The following is a 24,389-nucleotide window of genomic DNA, read 5'->3' as shown; positions in this document are numbered from 1 at the left end:
AATGTTCTTCCTTTCTTCCAACTTCACAGATTTGCACAAACATTCCGACAGCTGACTGGTGTGCTCAGGGTGGGGTTTGACCAATCATGGGAACAATACAGGCCTGACAACGATATGGCACGCTGTAAATGATGTCATCTATCTCATGTTGAGGCAATAACGCCAATTCTTCCCACAGAGCTGCCCGCAAGTCTAGGAAAGAGGTTGGTGGATGTTGACGTGGTACAAACGGTCTCCCAATGTTGACGTGGTACAACCGGTCTCCCAAGTGCTCCCCAGATATGCTCTATGGGATTTAAATTGGGAGAGCGATCAGGTCACGCCAAGCGTACAAAACCCTTCGTTTCCAAGAAAACGTCAACCACCCGTACTGTATGAGATCGAGCGTTATCGTCCATTAATATGAAGTCTGAGCCCACAGCACATCGCAGTAACCTCACATGAGGTCCCGAGATTTCGTCACCGTACCAGACCGCAATTAAACCTTCCCCATTCACCCGTAAAATTTCATGACGATTTGTTCGAGTTGTCAACATTCCTGCTCGCACCATTAGCGATCTTCCTCGATATCTGTCTCTTTACGTAATTTATGGGTCCCGAAATCGTGTTCCACGTTCCCTCCAGTTGCGAATCCGTCGAGAATCACTCTCCAGGTCAAGGAGGGACTCATCTGTGAAGAGAACATTGGCCCACTGTTTGACAGAACAGGTGGCATGTGAACGACTCCATTCTAGACGTTCCCTTCTGTGAGGAGACGTCAGAGGTACACAACAGCAGATCTCCGACAATAAAAGCCTCGCCGAAGCCTTTTGTACACCGTTTACCTAGATACGACACGTTCAGTGGATGCTGCGAGGTGAGATACCATTTGTCGTGCAGTTCTAAGGCGGTACCGTCGTGCACTTGTGGTCAAATATCGGTTCTCGCTTTCTGATGTCACACGTGGTCGGCCCTGCTCTGGTCTTCGGAATAGTTTCGGTCTCTATAAACTGTCACCACGTCCAAGAAACAACAGAATGACTCACGTTAAGCCATCGGGCCACATCGATATGCAACTGCCCTGTTTCCATTCTTCCTATGGCCCTCCACCGAAGAGATTCTGGTAGGCGTCTTCACTGTGCCATACTGCACCGTCTGTGAGTGCACACACAGCGACTGTGGATGTGGGACTATACCACAAACCCAACCCCTCTTGATAGGTGCACTAATGTCATCGTTGATGGTAGTCGTCCGTTGACCGGGATGCCATCTTCCGTGCAGAACGCGATCATAGGGACATCTATTGACATTTTGTATGATTGTATCACGAATTAGGACGGCGAAATAGCGGTTTGTTGCTCTAATTTTGGACACCAGTGTAATTTAACTTAACTCATTGAATTAAAAACTCGCGGAGAACTCCAAATTCAACTTTCTCGAGAATTTTTGAGAATTGCATCGACATGTTTCGGATGACTGATGTCTGAGATCTAAACTTCACGCACCACACGCAGCATAAAAACAAAACAGTACAAAAATGCGACTGGTGTGTGGTCTACTTGTCAGAGCGCAAAGAACAGAACTAAAAGCAGCTTAAGCCGTGTCCCACCAAAGTATGTTGAGACCTTTGTTGTTCATGTTATATATTAGCGACATCTTGTAGATGAAACAATTATCTGCAGTCAAGTACTATCACAAAAAAACTGCACAAATTTCCACCCACATGTTGATTAGATAGAAAACAGAGCACTTCACAAAACTCAGAAGCCTAATATGACTACAATATTAGTGAGTGATAATTGGTATCAGACAACTCATACAAAGGGTATCTAAGTATAACAGCTTGTGGGGATATGAAATCAAATTATCACATAAATTTTAGTCATAGTTAAAATAGGTGACAGACACCAGTCCATTTATAGTGTACTGGGAAAATGCAATCAGTTTACAAAAAGCATTGCTTCCAAAACCACACTACAGTGTTGCTCAAATGTGTTGGACCCATTTCTTTGTTTTGCTTGACACACAGGATATCACGACGAAAAAGCCGAGAAAACTGAACAGGCAGACGCTTGGAGAAACGCGACAATCATCTCGCGAAAGCCTTCTTATAAATTTTCAGGAACCAGTATTAAGTGAGATACCTAAGAGCATACTGCTCCCTGCTTTATGTATTTCCACAGGGACAGTAAAGACAAGAAAAGCCTTTAGCTGGACGTTAATCTTGCTGACGTAGATGTTTCTACCATTCACCGGAGAGCAATCTACGGCAACAGGATACACAGTAGACTGTGATAGTGTGCACAAAGTGTGTGCTTTCGCTCCCAAGCTTGTTCCATGCAGTTTTGTGTTAATGCTGTTTCTAATTCAAATCGTCCGATTATTTCAAGATGGTTAGAGAGCGATCGCGTATTGTGTCCAGATGTTTAGGGTACGAGTTGTACAGTTACTCTACTCCGAGACATCGATATTAACCTTTTGTAGGTTCTCAGTTTAAAAGGAATACGCGAAACTCAGTTTTTCGGGGTGCAACAGACACTCCACAATTTATAGTCTCTATTTAGCGTATCTGTATCCCCTTCTTGGAAAACTTTACTTTGTGATGCTAGAGCGAAATTTTTGAGATGTTACTGCCGGCTTCTGTATAAATAAAGAAATGAGTAGCAAACAGCGTTATTTGGGGAATTCCATTTTTCTCTTACATGGTCTACTTAATCATTTTGCTACGGTGACTCTGAACGAGCGATTTTTAAGCTGTCTTCAGTGAGTGAGTAGTGGTACATGCAGCCAAACAGTGTCGTAAGTTGCAGTTCTTCTCAGTCTCCCCAAGCTATAATAGATTCCAGTACATACCGCGCAGTTTGTGAAGTACAAGGTCGCAAGTTTTGAAACACAGAATAAAACTCAGCTTTTAATAGGCGACCTTTGTAAAGCCGCCCTTTGCGTCTCCTTGTTTTCTTTAATGAACGACCGTTGACGGCCATAAACTGCGCTCGAAGCTGCTGGCACCAGACTGACGTGGTATTTCTCTCGTGATAGCTGCTTCCAAACAGGAGCCCGGTGATCGCACATCTTTCTCGTACTGAGAGGCTGGGAAAAAATAATTATCCAGTGCTGTGAAGAACGACACAGCCTCTGTTACTGCTTTCGGGACTTTGCTACTTGTGTACTCAGCAGCTTCAGAGACAGGTACTTTACAGTTACATTTCTTGACAATCTGCTGCTCTTGAAAGTTGGACGTCTATGATTCTGCTGTGTGCATACACAAATTCTGAGTCTCAAATATTATTATCCCGAGTAGTAGTGAACGAGCAGTTGTCGTGGGGAGTCGGAAGTGGTCGGACAGGGTGCGGTGGGGAGAAGCCGCGCGACATGAGAGGTTGCAGCCTGCGGTTGTGCTAGTAGCGCCGGAGGAGACTTTGGTATTAATTGAGGATTTTTTGGTGATTTGCCTCTCCGCTGCACGTAGTTGTTGATTGCTTGCACACTGGAGAGATTTTGTCAGATTTATGTATGCATACACTCAGAGTCACATTCTTATCTTTGTTGTGGCCATAAACGTGGTTATTGAATATAGACATTGTGGAATAATTAAAAGTCTGTGTAAAGTTTGTCAGCATTTAAATCATCAATTTTCTGAATATAGTAAATTAAAAGTTTTATTGTTTTCCTTCATTTTTCGTTAAAATCGTTTAAGGTTAGTTGACGAAACCCCTCCTGATGGCAGAATTGCTTTTTGAAATATTTTAGCATGTTGATGATCACACAGTTGCAGCGGCAAGACGAGGTAAGTTGTCTTTTGCGTACTGAAGTATTGCAAAACAGTTGTCATGAGACGTTAGTATTATATTAAAACTCGCAGTCAGATGGTTGAGAATTTATTGCTTTATAATTCATGGGAGTAGTACAAGATGAGAGTTCCACCGGTCGACGTCCCTGCCAGGATTTCGTTTCGTTGGACGATTTCGCAGCAGGGATGCATCGTCTCGTTACTGTATGCAATAGCACTTACTAGTTGTTGCATAGCATATTTGTTGCTTGCGTGTCCCTGCCAGGATTTCGTTTCGTTGGACGATTTCGCAGCAGGGATGCATCGTCTCGTTACTGTATGCAATAGCTAGCATATTTGTTGCTTGCGTGTCCCTGCCAGGATTTCGTTTCGTTGGACGATTTCGCAGCAGGGATGCATCGTCTCGTTACTGTATGCAATAGCACTTACTAGTTGTTGCATAGCATATTTGTTGCTTGCGTGCTGCTTTACGTTAATTCTAAAGTTTAACTTTAGCAGTCTTCTTGCCCAGTAATTATATACTGAACATTGAAGTCAACAGTTTTGTGCTGAGATAGCTTTTTGCATTTATGTGCCATTTCCTTTATTGCCGCTGCGAGACTGAAAACTAGAGAACTGGCAGGAATGGACAAGGCAGTAGAAGTAGCTTCAAATGAAGTTTAGGAAAACTTGAGAGGCATGATGTAGAAAATTGTTCTCATGCTAATGAAGTAAAGGAACTTTCAAACAGTACTGTGAATAATCAGAATATAGGCTGTTATTTGCCGATGATGAGTGATGAACTGCAGCAAACTACATGGAATTCAGGCGATCAAAATACCGTAACACAGTCTGATTTTGCTTTGAGAGATGCAGGTACTGTTTCTACTTCTACAGAGCAAAATAATTTTGTCTTCCTCTCTTTAAGTAATAACATTATACAATTAATACTGCCTGAACTTGGTGAGATTAAAATATCTGGTGACGAGATGAATGACAAGATGAACGAATCTGGTAGCAAACAGGAAGAGAAGTTCAGTTGTTTCGGGATGAGATTAATGACAATTTAAATCGCAAATTCGAGGAAATGTCAGAACAGTTGAAAATTCAGGTACGTGAGGAACTCAAGTCAGATATTAATAATCTTGAGTTCAGGCTGGATCACGTACAATGTGTTGATATTGTTGAGATGAAACAACAGACGTCACAACAGGAATTGCAAATAGAGGAATTAGCACAAACGTTCGAGTCACTACTGGTACAGACTAACACCCAAGTTTCAAAGACACAAAATAAGTTGATGACTGTTGCAATACGAGTCGAAGAATTATCAGAGAGAGTGATGCAATTGAACAGTGATTCAGACAAAAGACCAGACTGTACTCAGCAGGTTCCGTTCACTGAAGAATTTCAGTCTCTGTAACATTTTAAGGCAGGGCAGATGACGATTAATCAGCAAAATAAAAGTGACGTAAGAAATATACAGGAGCATCTTGCCAGTACCGAAGAAAAGATCGGTTGCGATAATGATACCAGTAGGTTCAATCATTCTCACGTTGGAAATCACAATGAACGCACTAGTTTTGGAAATGCTGATCACGTCTCTTGTGAACGTGATATGTTTGCCGGACACAATCAATGGAATGCGAGTTACGGTTTGAGGGAAAACTCATCCATCAGAAAAATGATTGTTTTGATCACAAACATTTCCTCGCAGTTAAATTACTGAATGATACATGTTACTTCAACAATATGGAAAAGCGAATTAAGTGCCAAAGGGCAAAACCATCTATCATTACGCACGGAGCACCACTACTTCCGATCATTCTTGTGAAATTAAGAGTATTATCTGTTGACATTTTCGGTTCTGTAACGAGATCTAAACGCTTTTGTAGCTGTTCAGCTTACCTCTAAATTTGTGCCATTTGTACCTTTACGGAAAGCTACTGCAAAATCTCTGCCCATAGCATTCGTAAAAAAATTTCTGAAGGAAGTAGGGCATGTTGACAAAGTAATTTCTGATATGGCCCACAATTTCTTTGTAATATATGTCTAAAAACTTTTGAGACGTAGAAGAACTAGACCAATATTTATATAACTTTTTATGCCATCTTGTAAACCCTCAGGACGCATTATCAAAGAATTAGGTAAACTTTGCAGACTGTATTGCTGTCGTCAACACAGAAATTGGGATTCACATCCATCTGATTTTGAAAATATCATTAACGAACTACCGAATGATTCTACAACTTTACATCCACTCCTTATATTAAAGAATAAACCACCACCAGATCGTATAAAACAGCAGCCTTCCCGACACAACGACGTTCAAAACACTGCGAATCAATTAATTTAGCGTTTGAAAACATCAAGAAAGCCGCAGAGTAAAGGAAGAAGCTACAGAATCCACGAGTGAACATTAAGAGTTTGCAGGTAGGTCACAAAGTGTTGCTCAAATCTCATCGTTTATCTCACAAAGGAAAGTCTTTAAGTAGCAAGTTTTTCTTGGTGCATGAAGGTCCTTCTCGCATATGGCGATTCGCACATGCAAATGCTGTGGAACTTGAAACCATAAGCACACATAAATCAAGAGGTCTTCATCGTGTATCGAACATCAAAGTGTACAACGAATAATACCCTAGGGGATTTATTGTTCTTTCGTAAACATACGCAGTGGCGAGCATAGGTGCCCCAGCTGTTACAGTGCTTTTTCTTACTTTACCTTTCAACACTGTTTCATACTCTTCAACTAATCTGTCTATCTGTTAATGTATCTCTTACTGTCAATCTACTTAATAAGGTATTTTAAAGAATAGTGATGATCTATGGTTTTTGAGTGTGAAGAAAAGTACTTTGAATTTGCTAAGCATAGTCTGACAAGTTGATAAGTCTGTGGAAAAAGAAAATTTTTTTGCATCAGTATTTGTACTCCGACAATATGGAATGGTAAGCTATCTGTGAAGAATTTGAATTCGGCTGGTAATATTCTGAGTTTGCTGACTGAAATTTAACACTGTTATATTATTTCTTGAGTTTGGAATTTTTCTTTTGAGATCTTGGCTTAGCAGAGTAGACTGGTTTTGAGGTTCTAAGATACTTATCTTTTTTCTTCAGGAAGGTAGTTTGCACATCCAATGAAGCTTTTTGTGTCTTATGGTTACTTGTGATGTACATTTTGCTTTACCTTTACTAGACAGAATACCGTGCTACTTTTGAGGAAAGTGCATGAGATGACCTTTTCTGTAGCTACATATTCTGTGAAGTAGAGGCTGTATGTCAGTTCTGAATTGTGGAAGGAATTTCTGATGAGCAATAACTAGGAACATTTCTGACTGATGCTTGTTCTGCTATTTATGAAATATTTTTGAAGAGTGATAATTTCAGAGTTGCCTACATAGACATGATAAATCTAGGGAATAGTGTACGATGTAAATATTGAATATGATGAGGAATTTCTGCGTTAGGATTGCCATGTGAGGCTTATGACGTTAATATGGGTTATTATGATGCAACTATCGTATATTTTTGGTGCAGTTGTGGTATATTATGTGAAGTGGACTGTGACTCGTAGGATACTACGCTGACGGTAAACGAAATATGTTGTTCTGAGGAAAACATTATGTACGATTTGGTGATGAAGCATTTTTTTGCAGCTATTTATGAAATAAGGCAAGATAAGGAAAGTACACTCTTTAAACGATGCAACCCACAGCTGTACTAGGTACATAGAGGTTATGTTTGTGCACACTTTATTCGAAGGTAGAAATACAGTGATATATTCATAAGAGGTTTATTTTGTCATAAAAGGATTTCTGAAAGGACGTACTACTGAAGTTTTGTTGCTACTGGCGAGATGTATTATGACGTTAAAAGTCATCGATTATGGAAAGAAAACGAATTACTGTTTGAGATACCAATCACACCTGCTATAAACATTTTAAACTCTAGAAAACATAAAAGTTTTACCTGTATAAAAGACCAGCGCTTGCAGATGACACTTTTCTTCTCACCTACTTGGAGATAAGGGTGCATGTGTGGATGTATCCGTCAAGTAATGAACATGGATAGTTTTACAAAGATTTTTTCTCTACTGCTGAATTATGTGAGATACGCCTGAAATGAATTTTCTGGCTTTACAAAGTTGTGGAATGAAATTGTCTCAGTAAACAAAATTGGTTTTCTGCTTATTACTGTTTACGGTCATTGTACTTTTTTGTGTGTGAAATCACCATAACTGAATTTTTCTTTATTGCAGAAGTAATGAAAATAACGCAGAACTATCCGCATTTGTAGGAACTAAACAACGTCTTTCAGATCGGAGTATAGCGTACATAGCGACCGAGTGATATTCTTTCAATACGAATGTTGCAGTGCTCTGTTATGGAGAACTCGACATTCCAGGAGTACTCAGTCGTGCTAATAACATTAATGCATGACGTTTATGCTATACATTTTGACAATCTTTACTTTTCAGCGTGTAGCAATTTACGCCTTGATGTAAGTTTATCAGCTACATGTTTATGCATGTTGTAAATAATTGCGTAAAATAAGTTACTTCAATACATTTGTCTCTTTCTATTTAAACAATTCTATTTCAGACTTTCTCTTATGGTTCTGCTACAGCTGGGATGCAGTGCCGATTATATCATGTTAAGTTAATTTTTGTCATTAAGCAATACTGAAGCTCAAGAGAAATAATTTTCTTCGTTTTTGGTTAATAAGCCATTTCTTTCAGCTACTACTGAACAGTTCGAGAACAAATCATTTTTGTGTTACATCTTAATGTAAGTTATGTCGTTATTAATTGCTTTATAAGGTATGTCTTTTGAATGTCGTAATTATTTTGCTGTTGTGACTAACGACATAAGGCCATACAAGTCTGACTCCACACATAAGTTGACATTTGACATCTGACGATAATTACCTTGGGTTGCTACCTGCTATTTTCTATTCGATGATCATCATGTAAACATTAGTATGATTTTTGAGAAATGAAATAATTATGTTGTAATAATAAGGAAGTACACTATGTGATCAAAAGTATCCGGACACCCCTAACAATATAGGTTTCTCATATTATGTGCATTGTGCTTCCACCTACTGCCAGGTACTCCATATCAGCGACCTCAGTCATTAGACATAGTGAGAGAGCAGAATAGGGCGCTCCGCAGAACTCACGGACTTCGAAAGAAGTCAGGTGATTGGGTGTCACTTGTAACATACGTCTGTACGCGAGATTTTTACACTCCTAAACATCCCTAGATCCACTGCTGCCGATGTGATAGTGAAGTGGGAACGTGAAGGGACACGTACAGCACAAAAGCGTAAAGGCCGACCTCGTCTGTTGATTGACAGAGACCGCCGACTGTTGAAGAGGGTCGTAATGTGTAATAGGCAGACATCTATCCAGACCATCATACAGGAATTCCAAACTGCATCAAGATCCACTGCAAGTACTATGACAGTTAGGCGGGAGGTGAGAAAACTTGGATTTTATGGTCGAGCGGCTGCTCATAAGCCACACATCACGCCGGTAAATGCCAAACGCCGCCCCGCTTGGTGTAAGGAGCGTAAACGCTGGACGATTGCCCAGTGGAAAAATGTTTGGAGTGACGAATCACGGTACACAATGTGCGATCCGATGGCAGGGTGTGGGTATGGCGAATGCCCGGTGAACCTCATCAACCAGCGCGTATAGCGCCAACAGTAAAATTCGGAGGCGGTGGTGTTTCGGTATAGTCGTGCTTTTCATGGAGGGGGCTTGCACCCCTTGTTGTTTAGCCTGGCACTATCACGGCACAGGCCTACATTGATGTTTTAAGCACCTTCTTGTTTCCCACTGTTGAAGACCAATCAGGGATGGCGATTGCATCTTTCAACACAATCGAGCACCTGTTCATAATACACAGGCTGTGGCGTAGTGGTTACACAACAATAACATCCCTGTAATGGACTGGCCTGCACAGAGTCCTGACCTGAATCCTATAGAACATCTTTAGGATCTTTTGGAACGCCAACTTCGTGCCAGGCCTCACCAACCGACGTTGATTCCTCTCCTCAGCGCAGCACTCCGTGAAGAATGGGCTGCCATTCCCCAAGAAACCTTCCAGCTCCTGATTAATCGTATGCCTGCGAGAGTGGAAGCTGTCATCAAGGCTAAGGGTGGGCCAACACCCTATTGAATTCCAGCATTACCAATGAAGGGTGCCACGAACTTGTAAGTCATTTTCAGCCAGGTATCCGGATACTTCTGATCACATAGTGTAGTTGCGATAGTCACAGGCCCATTGCTCAATGATTGAATGTGTAATAAGTTATAAGAACTAAACTGAAGATGCAGTCATAAGAAATGACAGTCTTTACTAACTTATGCTAACTGGAGCTCAAGTCATTTATTCTGTGTAAGAAGGAATTACATGTATACTCGCACATATTTTTGATTAAATATCTCCCACAGAATTTGGATTATATTAACTTCATATTTTGATTGTTTACCTGTAATTTTACTGTGTACGTGAATGTATCTTTGAGCAATGCTAATTTTCTGTTTTATGATAAATTAAATGACATGTAACTACTACGTATATATCAGCTCTGGGATCTATAATTAATTGCAATATTGTTTTTAGATATGTCACCAATAATGTCTTTGGACACATCTGTATGTAATTCAATGATGTTATGAGTCACGTATTTTATATGTTCTGCGTCAAGACATGTACTTTGTGGTATAATGTGTACTGTATCATTAGAAAATGATTGGTATGGAACTAATGTGTCACTATGTGATTAGCCTAAATTGCGTATTTACAACTGTATAAGGTACTTGCCATACGTATGTAATTATGAGTGTTCATGCACATTTGCGTCATTTACTGAGCACTGAGCTTATATGCCTATTCACACAATGTTACTTTTATATTTAAGTACATATAACATATTATCATTCATTTATTCAGTATGATTTGCTTCTGCTACAGTGTCACATATGATATTTTTGATTTCCAATGTCTAATAAAAATCTGTTTTCTCAAAGAGCTATGACGTCAATGCGTTTATGATCATCATGATTTCTTTGGTACTCAACTTATTCTATTACTGTTGATTCTGCGCTGCATCTTTATCTGAAAATGAAAAGAAGTGACACACTAAAACATTGTTTCTGTGGTTGTCAGTGGACATAATGAATGTAATAAGTCCCTGAGTCTGCGTGCGCCTCACACTTGTGTGTCGTCAAATGAAAATATTAACATTCTTGGTGTTGTTGTCAGGGTACATAATGTGTGTAATGAGTCCCTGAGTCTGCTTGCACCTCAAACTTGTGTGTCGTCAAATGAAAATATTAACATTTCGATGGTTGTCAGTGGACATAACGTAAGCAATGAGTCCCTGAGTCTGCTTACACCTGAAACTTGAGTGTTTCCAAATGAAAATATTAATATTTTGGTGTAGTTCAGTGGGCATAGTGTGTGTTGTCCCTGAAACTGCTGCACGTGAACCATCTGTTTTTTATCTGATTTTCTCTTGCCAGATGACTTTTATTCTATTAAAGAACCGTATATAACATTTTGTTGTCTTGTCAAATGAATTACCGCGAATGTCAGGTAGATTTGAGTGCTCATCAGCACAATGATACTTGTATGTTTATTTTCTCTCTCTTTCCACTATTTGCAATTCTGTGTAATTTTTATATCCACACAAGTGACTTTTTTTACCCTCTTGCAGAACTATAAATAATCTTATTTTATGTAGAATTGTTTGTACATAAAATTCAACCATAAATTTCTACGGAATGTTGCTCTCTTTCCCGTCAACGTACATGAGTTAAGCGATTAAAAATTTAAGTACTTTCAGTTTGTACGCTGGACGTCAGCATAGCCTATGGTCACAAGGTTGTTTGAGTCACAGAAATATTGATCGGCCTTATTTTGGCAGACGCTATAAGAATGTATAAAATGTACAGGAAAATTTACCTGTGTAAATACATCTGAATATTATGTGACTGCAATTAAATGAACCCACACCTCTTATATGGTGGATGAATATCAACCTTACCAACGAACTTCCGTTGTTATTCAGGCACGTTGGCAGCGTGCTTTGATACGAACATCTCATGGTCCCCGAGAGCTCGTTACCGAATAATAAGGCGGCCCTGTGGTACACATACGAGGGGCGTTTGAAAAGTCCTTGCAAAGTCCGAGAGATGGCGCCACCGGCGCGTATTGAGGTCATGTTTAGTTAGTAGCATCTTTGGAAAGAACGCACGCCAAGTTTCAGCCATATTGGCCTCTTTGTGTTTGGGATTCATATGAATCAAGGAAATCGAGTGATCGTCAAAAAATGGACGAAAACGAATTTCGTATGGTGATTAAACATTGCTTTATGACAGGCAAGACGCCTCAAGAGACTAAAGAGAAGCTTGATAAACATTACCGTGACTCTTCACCTTCGATTAGAACAGTTTATAAGTGGTTTCAAAATTTTCGGAGTGGCATTATGGGCACAAGTGACGCTGAACATTCTGGACGACCTGTGGAGGTTACGACTCCAGAAATCATTGATAAAATCCATGATACGGTGATGGATGACAGAAGAGTTAAGGCGCGTGAGGTTGCTAGTACTGTGGGCACCTCGAATGAACGGGTACATAATATTTTGCATAAACATTTGGACATGAGAAAGCTATCAGCAAGATGGGTTCAGCGATTGCTCACTCTTGATCAAAAACGGAATCGTGTGAAGTGTTGCAAGGATGGTCTGCACCTGTTCAGTAAGATTCACAGGACTTAATGCGTCGTTTCGTCACTGTGGATGAAACATGGATACATTACTATACTCCTGAGCCCAAACAACAATCTAGACAGTGGGTTACCAAGGAAGAAACTGCACCAAAAAAGGTGAAGACCTTTCCTTCGGCTGGAAAGGTTATGGCGACTGTCTTTTGGGATTTGCAAGGGATAATCCTCATCGACTATTTGGAAAAGGGTAAAACTATTACAGGGGCATATTACTCATCGTTATTGGGCCGTTTGAATACCGAGCTGCAAGAAAAACATCGGCGATTGGACCGCAAAAAAGTCGTCGTTTTCCATCACAGCAATGCACCAGCACACGCCTCAGGAGTTGTGATCACGAAATTAGTGGAAATAGGATTCCATCTCGTTTCACATCCCCCCTGTTCTCCAGACTTCGCTCCCTCGGAATACTATTTGTTCCCCAATTTTAAGAAATGACTGGCAGGACAAAGATTTTATTCAAACGAGGAGATGATTGCAGCAACTAATAGCTATTTTGCAGGCTTGGGCATTTCCTATTATCCGGAAGGGATCAACAAATTAAAACAGCGTTGGACGTAGTGTATAAGTAAAAAAGGAGACTATGTCGAAAATTAAAAAAGGTTTACCCCAAACACGTAAGCAGTTTTTATTTTTGGACGGACTTTTCAAACGCCCCTCGTATATACAAGGTGTTTCGCGAACGGCGCAAACTCCGTGCCCGGCGTTGCGTGGGAATCAGCACCAATGGAGGCGGATTCCGTTCGCTGCACACGCTGCATCCCATTTGTAGTACTTTGGTAAGTGCCTTACCTGTTAACGAGTTGGGAACGACGCTTCGAACGATAGCTGAGGATACAACTGCAGCGTTTACCACTTCACACTGGTGTGCAAAAGCCCTAATTGAACTTAACAAGTAATCACGCTGCGTTGACCGACCATTTCAGACAATTTTCCTCGTCGTTAGTGCTGCAGCCTATAGATGACGGAGAGATTGAAACTAAAGTACTCTTTTTTTTTTTTTTTTTTTTTGCTGATGGAACATGACTACATTTATTGGGATTCGTGAACACTCAACAGTAGCATCTGCTTTTGTGATTGCCTTGCTCTACGCCCTTATTAGTATAACACGTCCTGTGCTCATACAATGCGGGCTTTCACGGCCGTCATTTGCATCATTGCTGATTTTTGTTTTATAGGCTCAGACCATGGTCCGAGGTGTATTTCTCTGGCGCCGAGAGAAGAAACTTTGGGCATAGATACGTATCGTGGACCCCAGCCTACAGCCCGTGAAACAAAAATCACCAATCTCCTGATCCGTTTTTATACGTCTCTTTTTACCATTTCTTTTGATATGTTGCCTCAGGATGGATATTTCTTTGTACGAACACCTGCTTTTTTCCAGCAACAGGAAGACGAATCCTGAACAGTAACTCTAATATAAAAGGATGTAACAGTCACACTGTCATTTTACTGACTTCGCATATATTCGTAGCTAAGTAACAGTAACAAAGCCGCTTGCAAAACAAGAAACCGCTCGATTCGAGTGAAGCAGCTCAGTAAATCTCCGAGACTCACCCGAGAAGAGGCATAGTGGTGTGGAGTCTGTGAGATCGCAGCACTGCGTCAGAGAGACAATACTGAAACGTGTTTGCAGTAATTTTTCGCTTATATGGTTGGGGGCCGGGCGTCGGCGTGCAATGCGGCGGTGCACATGGCGCAGTTACTCATCGCGTTGAGTCAGGGCCGGTCGGCCGTGGTGGGCGTGTTGCACGGCGCCGGGCCGCACTGGGCCGGCCGTGGGCGGCGGTGACCCAGTGGGCCCGCGTGGGCGACGCGCGCACCGCCCCCGCTAATGCACTCCTCCGCCGCTGTGTGCGCATCCTCTCGTTCCCCCGTCCAGACACGTCATCCGGCACACGCTGGCACCCGAGCGATCCGAAAAACCGGCGGTAAGTTAGCGCAGACAAACAACCGACACTACTGCTGTCTTCGGGCACTTCGGTGGTGTTCAGGAAATAAAGATATTCTCGAAAGAAAATAAAATTAAAACTGAATCACATTAAAACTGCATTCTAGATTGCTATAGCTGCGTATCCGTGTCAGACGGAAGTTCTAATGACTTAATTGGGAAGATACGGCCCTAGTAAAATTGTGATCTTGGTTCAGGTTCTGGTGTTTAACCCATTCGGAACATTCATTTCGTTTGTTAAATGTTCATCTGATTTGCTACCACCATTTCCAAATTATTAAGAAGTACACCAATCTAAGTTCCCTGCGGTCTTATTCGAAAGTGTTACTGCTCCACCTCAATCACTTTTAAGTTATTGAGCGCAAAGTTAACCACAGTTAAGGAAGTGTGCAACACTCTGCTACATACGTGCTCGATAATCTTCCACTAAAGATGAAGAATTTTGTTTAGAAACGACGGATTCTCAAAACAAAGCTAAAGGTTTTCCCCCCTTACTCCTCCTCTCAACAGCAAGATTATTCTAGGTTTATCTATATTTTTTGTATTAATTTTGTTTCATTGAAATGAATGGGAATATAGGAGAATACTGTGTGCTGAATCTGAACTCGAATCCAGAATCTTGCTTTTGTGGCCAGCATTCGTACCGATAACAGCACTAGGCACAAAATATTCCACGCTCTCACCTGTAGAGGGCATTTCTTTGCATCTTATTCTGACATTTTTGGGTCTCCTGTAGCTGTCGTAATTTGAACTGGATGGAGAGTGTACTAATCTAAAAAAGTCGGTGAGTGAATCCTACACATAATCAACTACCTTCGATGTGTAGTGCACACCTGGTCCATTTACGCTGACCCTACAGTTCTCAACCCTATGGCACAAGTTTAGGAAGTCGCAGCCAGGCTTGTAATAGAACCTTCGAGTATGTGGTTCAAGCCTTCCACTTCACTTAGAACCAGTGGACTACGATCAATTCTGCGGACAATGGTGCGGACTGGGAGCTTCGCTGAAACTCCATGAGCAAGGCTGGTCTTCTCGGCTTTCTCTGCCGATCTCTGGAATGATCCTAGTATGACCTCGGGGCAAGGATGACGAGTATCGTTTGTTCCAGCATGTACCACAATCTGCGGCTGGTTGCGCGCTATTCCCTCAGTGGCTGCCGCAATAGCCTTGGTTCAAATGGCTCTGAGCACTATGGGACTTTACATCTGTGGTCATCAGTCCCCTAGAACTTAGAAATACTTAAACCTAACTAACCTAAGGACATCACACACATCCATGCCCGAGGCAGGATTCGAACCTGCAACCGTAGCAATCGCGCGGTTCCGGACTGCGCGCCTAGAACCGCGAGACCACCGCGGCCGGCCGCAATAGCCTCTTCAAAAAAAAAATGGCTCTGAGCACTATGGGACTTAACAGCTGTGGTCATCAGTCCCCTAGAACTTAGAACTACGTAAACCTAACTAACCTAAGGACATCACACACATCCATGCCCGAGGCAGGATTCGAACCTGCGACCGAAGCAGTCGCGCGGTTCCGGACTGCGCGCCTAGAACCGCGAGACCACCGCGGCCGGCAATAGCCTCTTCAACATGTTGAATCAGATGCCCAGGAATACACACTGAGTGCCGTTGGTGTTCCTTCCAACCCCTGTCTGCCATTTTCCTACGGGATGCCATTATTCGCCATACATTTGAACTGTAGACGATTAATAGACCCCTACCCTTCACTGTACGCCTCCCTTTGACAAAGGATACAGGAAGTTTCCCATGCATGTGATGTGAGTCTCTCAAGTTTCGGTTTCGCTGCAAACCAACTTATTGGCTACAGGGTTGGATATGACACCGTGAGTTTTCCTGGGCTCTGTCTCCCTTGCACAGGGAGCCCAGCACTACCGCTGACACGCCTCTCGCAGTAAAAAGGACGAGCAGTGGTAGATTCCGAGAAGTTGTAGATTCCGTTCTTCTTGCAGAGAAGACAAAATACACAGAAAAGGACAGCACTTGAGGTACCTTGGGTATCTCTGGTAACTTGGATACACGACTCTCTGTGGACCTCCCAATATTCCCATTGTCAGCAGTTTCCAATCGTCTGACAGTAGTCAGGGCGACGTCCAGTTGCCTACGAACGCCAAATAACTCATCACCTGTTCAAGAACAGCATTCACAACGGGGCGGCATCGTGCCTTTGCAATGTTTTACAGAACAGTGAACATATAACTTTAAAATAAGCTTTCTGAATCTCTTTTAATTTCTGGATGCGTTAAGTTACAGGCATTACTAATTCACTTTAAGAACTGAAGAAGTTGGCATGCGAAACGAGATTTCTACTAAGGCAACACATTAACCTCGGATAAAAGTTACTAATTTCTTCATTTCCCCATGCAACGTGTCGTGTTATGAGACCAGACTGCCCGGTAAAACTACTTACTACTTTCTGTTTGTAGATGTGTTTGATTAATATTCATTACACTCATTTTTCTTTCAGATTATTTTCTCCCATATTAAAGTAGTTCAAATAGAGCTTTTTATTTATTATTTTCATTAATACTTCTTTTTAAAAAATGTGACATTGTAACTCTACAGATGAAGGAAAGCCTCTTTAATACCGTCACTGGCAGTTTGGGGATTCCTAATGGTTTCAGACTGGGACAGGTTGCACATACTTGAAAAATATTGTAATAGTTGTAAATGGCTTTCTTTGATGTTGAAAGTGCCAGCGCACTATTTAAAACGCAAATCAAGTGTTTTCATTTGTTGCTTTTGTACGACTACCTTATTTTACAGACTATAAGGCGCTACGGACTATAAGATGCACCTTAATTTCCAATCAATTTTTAAAAAAAATATCATTTTTATGATTGAATTGCAAAGACAGACTAAAAAGAATCATAATTTATAAAACCGAACTGATCTTTAAAATGCCATTTTGCATTCGGTCCTCAATTTTTACGTTCAGTCTTCCTCATTTTTTTCAGTTCCAACCACGAATGGTTTTTCCTGTTGGTGGAGGGCAGAAATGCTGCTCAGCTGTTCTCTTTCCATGTTGTTCTTTATATGCTGTTACTTTCAATACGCAGCCTGCATCGTATGAATACAGACCGGCAAGTTAAGTGTTTGCCTTTTTCTGTTTTTTCCACATAGTATATTTATTACGTGCGTGTTTCTCTGTTTAAAAGGTTTAATCTTGCGTTTTTGTAGCGTAAATTCTTTCAGTCTGTAGCGTAATAGTTGCTCACTGAACAGCCAGCTACATAGCTCATTAACGCCTCGGCGTTCATTGGTGACACATCAGGAGGGTAGCAAGTTGCGTATGTAGGATTGTCTGCTTTTATAGTTCACTTCTTCAGTTAGCCTTGCTAGGACGGCTGTGATAAGTGCATGCTGTATGCGGACGCAGAAGGCGGCCGCAGTTCGCGAACAGCTGAATGTGCTTTTGGGTACGGTCAGTCACCTTCAGGCTGCTGAATCGGGGTGTAGCGGTGGCGGAGAATCTACCGCGTCACCTTGCCCATTTACCCTGTGAGTGGACAGGTGGCCGCTCCTTCAGCAGGGTCCGAGCAAACACACGGGGGGGCGGGTTTACTAGGTATTGGGAGCTCCAATGTGAGGCGAGTTATGAAGCCCTTTGCGTCCAGGGCTGGGAAGAAAGCCAATGCGCGGTATGTCCTAGATGCGGAGGCAGTCTTGCTTGTGGCTATCGAGCGTACAAGGTGCATTCGTCTGCATGTTGTGGCCCACGCCTGTCGCATGGGTTCTGAGGCGATGCTCAGTTCGTACAGGCGGCTGGTGCAGGTGGTGAAGACTGCTGACCTTGCGCACGGGGTGGGAGAGGACTTCACAATTTGCAGCATCGTTCTCAGAGTTGGTCGAGGTCCTTTGGTTTGGAGCCGAGTGGAAGGTCTCGACCAGAGACTTCGTGGACTCTCTGACGGTCTTGGCTGCAGATTTCTAGACATGCGTTATCGTGTGGGAATTTGTAAGACTCCCCATGATAGGTCCCTACACAAAGGAAGCAGCTACTCGGGTAGCAGAGTACCTGTGGAGTTAACATGAGGATTTTTTAGGCTAGGCAGTAGCTTGAGGTACTCTGATAAACACTCACCAGTCGATATGCAGAAAGGGAAGTCAGATGGCGTTCAGAATAGAGACACTTCGACTGTCACAACTTCGTCAGACAACTGTCGAAGTACTCGTAGTAAAGTTCCCGAATTTACTGCTGTTCAGGGAAGTTCTCGCACACAAATTATTCCCGAGACCATGACCTGGCTGAAACCCGAAGAGGAAAGCTGCAGAATATTTGAACGTATCGTCTTTTTTAATATAATAAACTTCCTTCGGTTTTAGAAAGCATCGCTCGTTTGAAACTTAGCTTGCGCTTTTCTTACATGATATACTGAGAACTATGGATGAAGCGCAACCGGCAGATTCCATATATCTAGATTTCCGGAAAGCATTTGACACGGTGCCCCATTGTAATCAAGGTACGAACATATGTAACAAGGGTGTCGTCAAGAGTGCCCCAGGGAAGGGTCATATGACCGCTGTTGTTCTCATCACCAGTGGTCTGTAATTAAAGATATACACAGTCTGATTTGTTTTTAAGACCGAAAAACAGTTTCTCAACATTGTGTTGCTTTTTACTTACGGTGACTTCCGGTTGGTTTCTCGCCTACGTCGGGAAATGCTCTCTGCTAGCACATCTTTGGAGTTTTTTCTTCATTAGGCACTGGTAATGGTAGTCTAATTTTTAGTCGCTCTGCATAACTATGCATTTCTTATGTTTTACACAGCACACTTTTTTGCACGCCACTGTTTTGTGTTTTATAGTGTTGCCAAAACAACATTGCCACTAGTTTGTCTTTGACCTATACTCGTTTCTTCTTTTATTAATTGTGTATATGTTATTTTATTTAATTATGTTGCTGTATATATATATATATATATATATATATATATATATATATATATATATATACACTGAGTAACAGTAGTGAAGGAATAGCGATGGATTAGTTTTTTTGAGGTGGGGGGAAGGAGAAGCCATGATGAGTGGACATAAGTATATAGCAGTATGATGGAGCGTGAGTTGGAGGAGAAGGTGAGGACCAAGAAGTGAAATGAAACTGGCAGGGAGCCGGTGTTGGGTGAGAAAGAATGAAGGATGGGGAAGGCTCTTTTCTTTTTCATGCAATTTCTCGAATTATTTTATGTAGTGTCTGGTTTCCAAAATTTATTTGGTCATTGAGCAACTGTTTATTTTGGGTTATGCTTTGTGTATGTGAAAACTTTCTTGGATAGAGAGAAGGTATCTGTCTTTACTGATTCTTGTGATATTCATACACTATGTGATCAGAAGTGTCCGGACACCTAGCTGAAAATAGCTTACAAGTTCGTGGCGCCGTCCATCGGTAATGCTGGAATTCAGTATGGTGTTGGCCCACCCTTAGCAGTGATGACAGCTTCGTCACTCGCAGGCATACGTTCAGTCAGGTGCTGGTACGTTTCTTGGGGAACGGGACCACTGAGGAGAACGACGGTTCAATCCCGCGTCCGGCCATCCTGATTTAGGTTTTCCGGATTTCCCTAAATCGCTCCAGGCAAATGCCGGGATGGTTCCTTTGAAAGGGCACGGCCAACTTCCTTCCCCGTCCTTCCGATGAGACCGATGACCTCGATGTCTGGTCTTCTTCCCCAAAGAACCCAACCTCACTGAGGAGAGGTATCGATGTCGGTCGGTGAGGCCTGACACGAAGTCGGCGTTCCAAAATATCCCAAACATGTTCTATAGGATTCAGGTCACGACTCTGCGCAGGTCAGTCCATTACGAGGATATTATGGTCGTGTAACCACTCCGCCACAGGCCGTGCGTTATGAACAGGTACTCGATCATGTTGAAAGATGCAATCGTGATCCCCGAATTGCTCTTCAACAGTGGGAAACAAGAAGGTGCTTCAAACATCAATGTAGGCCTGTGCTGTGATAGTGCCACGCAAAACAACAAAACAACAAAACACGACCACACCATAACACCACCGCCTCCGAATTTTACTTTTGGCACTACACACGCTGGCAGACGACGTTCACCGGGCATTCTCCATACCCACACCCTGCCATCGGATTGCCAAATTGTGTACCGTGGTTCGTCACTCCACACAACGTTTTTCCAATGTTCAATCGTCCAATGTTTACTTATGCCCCTCACACCAAGCGAGGCATCGTTTGGCATTTACTGACGTTATATGTGGCTTATGAGCAGCCGCTCGGCCATGAAATCCAAGTTTTCTCACATCCTGCCTAACTGTCATAGTACATGCAGTGGATCCTAATGCAGTTTGGAATTCCTGTGTGGTGGTCTGGATAGATGTCTACCTATCACACATTACGACCCTCTTCAGCTGTCGGCGGTCTCTGTCAGTCAACAGACAAGGTCGGCCTGTACGCTTTTGTGTTGTACGTGTCCCTTCACGTTTCCACTTCACTATGACATCGGAAACAGTGAACCTAGGGATGTTTAGGGGTGTGAAAATCTCGCGTACAGACGTATGACACAAGCCCCCAATCACCTGACCACGTTCGAAGTCCATAAGTTCCACGGAGCGTCCCATTCTGCTCTCTCACGATGTCCAATGACTACTGAGGTCGCTGACATGGAATACCTGGCAGTAGGTGGCACCACAATGCACCTAATATGAAAAACGTGTGTTTTTAGGGGGGGAGGGGGGGTCCTGATACTTTTTATCACGTAGTATATCTTTTTCAATATTGCTTCGTCTATGTTATTCTTGTTTTAGATGATCTGCATGTGTTGAATAGCTGGTAACGTATATAAAGGTTCTGATGTGTTCTTTGTATCTTGTGTCAAATGTCCTGCCAATCATTCCAATGTATAATTTTTACAGTTTCTGCTACTGAGATGATGGACGCCAGATTGTTGATACCTGTCCGGTTTTTATTTCAGTTTTGGGATGTGCTTTTGTATTGTTTTGTAAGCAATGCTTATGCAATGTCTTTTGAATATGTTAGACCTACCTATTTGATGTGTGAATTGTTTGTGCTAGGTCATTGTATGTCATTTTTTTGCAGCAATGCAGGTTTTAAGTGTTGATGTGGTTTGGTTAGTACTTTCCACGATTTGTGTCTTCATTTTTCCGTTTAGTTCGTCTATCGTTGTTTCTTTGTGTCCATTTTTAATGCTATTTATTTTATAATGGTTAGCTCTTTCTGGTTATCAGAGGTGTTTAGGGGGATCCTGTTCATTCTGTTTAAGATGTACCAGACTGCAGCCAGTTTCTGATTCTGCAGGTGGTTTAAGATTGCATTTCAGATGGTGTCATTTGTTGTGGGTTTTCTGTGTGTGTCAAATGTGTGTTTCTTATTGTCCTTTCTTATGGTTATGTCTAGAAGGTTGAGTGAGGTTTTTTTGTTGTTCTTCTGTTGTGAACTTTGTTTTTGTGTACATTATTTATATCATTGTGTAGTTGCCGTATTTTTTAATAGGTTCATCTACCATGTATATAATGCCATCCATGTACCTGTACCAGTAGATGATGGCGTAGCTTTTCTTTGTAAGTACGTGTTCAAATATTAATTTTTCTATACACTTCATGAAAATGTTGGCTAGTGCTCCTGAAATAGGTGCACCCATGGATAAACCTACTTCTTGTATGCAGTATTCTTCATCGAATTCAAAATAATTTTGCTGTTTTATTAATTGTAACAATTTTATTGTTTCATCTGCATGTTCAAGAGGTAGCTGGTTGTGTGCTTTCAGGTTTTCTTCAATTATTTGAATGGTTTCGTTAACAGAGATGCAACTGTACACACTTTCAACATTAAAGGAAAACAGTGTTGTAGTACCAGAGATTTTAATGTCACTTATATGTACTTCTAGCTGAGAGATATTTCTTATTGTTCTATAATTTCTAGTTTATGGTATTGGGTGAGCTGTGACTGCATTTGTCTTGCTAGTTGGTATGCAGGAGCTGCCACACCAACACATTCAATCTGCACTACAACAAAAAATGGCTTACAATGACATTCCACAAAAAATTCACACATCAAATAGGTAACATATTCAAAAACAAGGCATAAACATTGCTTACAAAACAAACAACTCAATACAAAAGCACATCCCAAAACTCAAATCAAAACCAGAGAGATAATAGCATTCCGATGTCTTTCAGCTCATTTGCAGAGATTGTGAAAAAATATACATTGTAATGATTGGCAAGACATTCGACACAAGGTACAATGAACACATTAGAGCAATGAAATATGGTACAAACTACTCAACATTTCTAGACAATCTAAAACAAGAATACCTCAGACCAAGCAATATTGAAAAAGATACGAACACTACAAGAATCAGTAAAGCCAGACAACTCCTCCCTTTCCAAGAAACTACGTTATTAGCATTTGTAGACTTAGAGAAAGCTTTTGACAATGTTGACTCGAATACTCTCTTTCAAATTCTGAAGGTGGCAGGGGTACAATACAGGGAGCGAAAGGCTATTTACAATTTGTTCCGAAACCAGATGGCAGTTATAAGAGTCGAGGGACATGAAAGGGAAGCAGTGTTTGGGAAGGGAGTGAGACAGGGTTGTAGCCTCTCCCCGATGCTATTCAATCTGTATATTGGGCAAGCAGTAAAGGAAACAAAAGAAAAGTTCGGAGTAGGCATTAAAATCCATGGAGAAGAAATCAAAACTTTCAGGTTCGCCGATGACATTGTAATTCTGTCAGAGACAGAAAAGGACCTGGACGAGCAGTTGAACGGAATGCACAGTGTCTTGAAAGGAGGGTATAAGATGAACATCAACAAAAGCAAAACGAAGATAATGGAATGTAGTCGAATTAAGTCACGTGATGCTGAGGGAATTAGATTAGGAAATGAGACACTTAAAGTAGTAAATGAGTTTTGCTATTTGGGGAGCAAAATAACTGATGATGGTCGAAGTAGAGAGGATATAAATTGTAGACTGGCAATGGCAAGCAAAGCGTTTCTGAAGAAGATAAATTTGTTAACATCGAGTATTGATTTACGTGACAGGAAGTCGTTTCTGAAAGTATTTGTATGGAGTGTAGCCATGTGTGGAAGTGAAACATGGACGATAAATAGTTTAGACAAAAAGAGAATAGAAGCTTTCGAAATGTGGTGCTACAGAAGAATGCTGAAGATTAGATTGGTAGATCACATAACTAATGAGGAGATATTGAATAGAATTGGGGAGAAGAGGAGTTTGTGGCACAACTTGACTAGAAGAAGGGATCGGTTGGTAGGACATGCTCTGAGGCATCAAGGGATCACCAATTTGGTACTGGAGGGCAGCGTGGAGGGTAAAAATCGTAGAAGGAGACCAAGAGATAAATACACTAAGCATATTCAGAAGGATGTAGGCTGCAGTAGGTACTGGGAGATGAAGAAGCTTCAACAGGATAACGTAGCATGGAGAGCTGCATCAAACCAGTCTCAGGACTGAAGACCACAACAACAATATTCCACGCAAAGCACTAACACAAAAAGACCACTCCATCACTGTTCCTTCACTACTCTCATATAAATATATATATATATATATATATATATATATATATATATATATATATATATATATATATGAGTAGTGAAGGAACAGTGATGGACTGATCTTTTTTAGGTGGGGAGGGAGAAGCCATGATGAGTATACGTAAGTGTATAGCAGTGGAGGAGAAGGTGTGGAGCAAGAAGTGAAATGAAATCGGGAGGGGGCTAGTGTTGGGTGGGAGAGGGTGAAGAATGGAAAAGGCTCTTTTCTTATTCAAGTATATATAGTGTCTCTTTCCCAATATTTATTTGGTCATTGAGCAACTGTTTACTTTGTGTTAATGCTTTGCGTATGTGGAAATTTTCTTGGAAG

Source organism: Schistocerca americana, chromosome 1, assembly GCF_021461395.2.
Source record: "Schistocerca americana isolate TAMUIC-IGC-003095 chromosome 1, iqSchAmer2.1, whole genome shotgun sequence".
NCBI classification, from domain to species: domain Eukaryota; kingdom Metazoa; phylum Arthropoda; class Insecta; order Orthoptera; family Acrididae; genus Schistocerca; species Schistocerca americana.
Note: the sequence above shows the minus strand (reverse complement) of the source record.